General features: G+C 36.6%; 1 long non-coding RNA gene across 1 annotated transcript; it reads right to left on the bottom strand.

Annotated features, from left to right (window-relative positions):
* Nucleotides 1-1483: 1483 nt before the first annotated feature.
* On the bottom strand, nucleotides 1484-3235 carry LOC137732178 (uncharacterized). The gene is made up of 2 exons (XR_011068314.1): nucleotides 3027-3235; nucleotides 1484-1672 (listed from the first exon to the last, which is right to left on the bottom strand). It is a non-coding gene; the product is annotated as an uncharacterized lncRNA (long non-coding RNA).
* Nucleotides 3236-3551: the final 316 nt, after the last annotated feature.

The following is a 3551-nucleotide window of genomic DNA, read 5'->3' on the forward strand; positions in this document are numbered from 1 at the left end:
CACCCAAAAACTCAACAAACATAGGCAAAACCTCTCTCAGCATTCCATACACTTAACCGCCTCGGGTTGTGACGATTGAGAGAATAAAGAAGTTTATGCCCTTCGTGCTTGGAATCCCAGCAATGGCACACAAAGATCGCACCGTAGACATATGTTGCTACTTGATGGCCTTCTGAGAGTATACTTTTAAGACGTTCAATTCTGGCTTCTTCCTTGTTGTCTCGGAAGAAAGCATCCTCACCATGTAGAGGGTCTGGAGGTTGCCACACTGGATGCAGCGATTGATGAACTTTGAGACTGTGTCAGACGTGCTCCTTGATTTAAACGGGTTGACAGTCTCAAAGTTTGTAATATTCATGTGTTGGTAGATGTAAGGACCTTTTGCTATTTCGTTGAACTTTTTCAAGACCATATTCGTCGAAAATAGGCCCCTTAATGAACGGAAAGCAAAGATGATGAGAATTTTGAGAAGAACGTCATCCAAAACAAATTGCTTGGAGGAAGAGGTGATGCGTCCTTTCTTCATCATTTTCAACTTTTGGTTGTTTTTTAGGAAGATGTAAATTGAACTTGTGGGTTTGTAATGAAACACAAACCACATGACTACTTAAATAGACGGAGAATAAGAGTCTTTCAGACGGTGCAACTTCCCATGACAAAAAGTTAACTTCTTAAGTACGTAATAAATAAAAAATAATACCATCCAATAGTATTACATATGTAAATTAATGATAACCACCTTCCTTATACAATGTATGCGCATTATATGCACAGACTATGGACATATTAAGTACACTGAATGATCACTTATGCTCATGATATACACACTACATATTGCATCTTGAATCCTAAAAACTTATAATCTGGAATTGGGAAAATTAACATTTTCCTAAACCCTTTTGGATAGACCTGCCATTCGTGTTGTGTTTCTCGTGTTCGTGTCATACCCGATATCTTAACGGGTCGTGTCATGTAACACCCGTTAAAATAAACGAGTAAAATGGCCCAACTTGAAAACGACCCGATAATATTAACATGTAATATAACCCGACCCATTACCCGTTAAGGAAAATATATTTTAAATCAATAAATAATCAATTGAAAAACATAATACTTTTTTTGAGTGAAAAAAAAGGTTGCGCTTGCACGCCCATGGCACTCTCGAACCCACAATTGCTTGATTAGAACCAAAACACAAATCAATCTTCTACCCGTGCAAAAATGGTGCAGGCCATCGACGAAGACTACTCTTGCTATGAGCCTATGTGCCATGCCTATGGGCAATAACAATAAAGGAGATCAGACTTCATACGAGACTATATGCAAGGGATCCCACCTTATTGTGAGTGATGCCATACACAATGGACATAACCTAGACTTTCTCGCGTCAGCTAGAGCCAATCTGTGTCCACCAATTTAATTCACACCCATACCCCTGCTTCCAAATAGTAATATTATTTATTGGTATAGTGATGGTCTCTCATAAAATAATTGGCGATTTATTCTATCTGTTTAATTTTTGCGTTTATTAAGGTAGTATAAGTGACAAGGCTATTCTCCATATGCAGCATAGCAAAGGCCATCTTGAAATCACGGTGGCTTGAAAAGGCCAGTATAATCTCCACTGACTCGTCATCGTTTACTGAATCTGAATCTCTAGCATCCATTGCTTCTGAAACAAAATGGGTATAAATAAATTAATAGCTTTTCAAACAGGTAGGATATTACTAACAGTAACAATGGATATTACTAAGCAATAAAGCATTCAGCATTAGACAAGATAATACCAAGTTTTCGATGCGGTGCACTGAGTGCAAATCAATTGGTATACTTGTCAATATATAGGAACCATTTTGAGGATGGAAGCAGTTCAATACTTATTGTCTCCACCAAGCAGTTCAATACCATTTTGGGCACTTTGTCTTTGCCCTGTTTTCTAAACCCCACCCGCGCACCAGACTACCAAAGTGAATACTGAACATGGTGCTCTGTGCTTTTATTAACTTTTGGTGCTTCCTCCAACCAAAGTTTTAAAAGCAAAGTAAATGAATTAAATACATGTTAAATATTTTTAATTTTGATTTAAGACCAGTCAGTAGTACATTGTTCGTGTTCTGAGGTCAAACATTAAGCAGTTAGCATCAGCATGTTGAAATTGCATACTTAAAGTTTTTTCAAGGCACCAACTACTACTAACTTAAATGAATTTCAAGAACCATTTTATAAGCAATTCACAAGCAGTTCAAAGAAATGTAGCACCGAAATCTAACAAACTCTTATAAGGTATACCAGGACACGCATATATACAAGATCAAATTTAGCTGCAGAGAACACTAGCAAAAAATACTCATCAAGCAATTTTCAAAATTTACCTACAGAGGTCATAAACAGCCAGCATCATCCTCTATAAAGTAACTATCCCCTTCCACACAAAATTTCCCACATAAAATTCTACCACTCCTTTATAGAAATTTACAAAGACAGTGGAAATATAAAACAATCCTTCAATTAATCAAGTATATAGACCACTTCCACCTACAAAACCATATAAAGTTCAAACTTTTAGGGGTGTGTTTTGGACATAATTGAGCAGGCATTTATAGACTGATTTGCCCAATGTCTTTTCGACGGTATTTGATTTGGAAAAGCACATATCTGTTTATTTCTAATATTTCAAACTACAGCAAGCTCATCAACAATTCTTCCCCACACTTAACCCATGTGTGCTTAAGGTCTCTCAAACCTAATCCCTATAAATATTATCTATGCCCAAAATTTTGAACCTAGTTTTGCCAACCCAGAAAGCAAAAGAATTTCTACACATCATTGAATTGAAACGAATTAACAATTATGCACATTGTGCAAGGATCATTAGATTACATTCAACAACACGAACTAAGCTTAATAGTTCACCAAAACCGTACCACCGAATGAAAAAGAAGAAACAAAAACATAAGATTTATGAAGATACAACATTAAACAAATAAAAAGAACAGAGATGTTCAGATGTAGAAACAAAATCGAACCTGAAGTGGAATCTGGAGAATGCAGAGATGTAGAGACGACCAGAGCAGAGATGACAAGATCAAGAATGATTCTGTCCAGGCGCCCACTGCAAGAGGGAGGAGAAAAGAGATGCTGAGAGAGGCTACCGGAAGAGCATACGGCGGGAGAGAGGGGCCAGGAAGAACAGGCGTCGGGTCGGGAGAGAGGGTTACGGGAGTGGGGAGATAGAAAGGAATTAGGGCCGGCTTTTGTTTTGACCTTTGATCAGATCAGATGGTAAAATTGGAAAACATAAGGGGTTTTTTTGTCCCAAAAAATTCTAATAATATAATTGAAATAGAATTTAACGGTACAGATTTACTCTCATTTATCTTACGGTTGTTATTTAAGCAAAGTTTTTAATAGTTTTTTAATTAATGTAGAAGTGTAAAAAATATAAAAAAAAAAATATAAACGCTCGTAATGACAAGCTTTACAACTTTCGTGAAGAGCTTAACTTCGAAATTCGCCTTTATAATCACATAAATCATAGATCAAAATTTAAC

Source organism: Pyrus communis, chromosome 4 (genome assembly GCF_963583255.1).
Source record: "Pyrus communis chromosome 4, drPyrComm1.1, whole genome shotgun sequence".
NCBI classification, from domain to species: Eukaryota; Viridiplantae; Streptophyta; class Magnoliopsida; order Rosales; family Rosaceae; genus Pyrus; species Pyrus communis.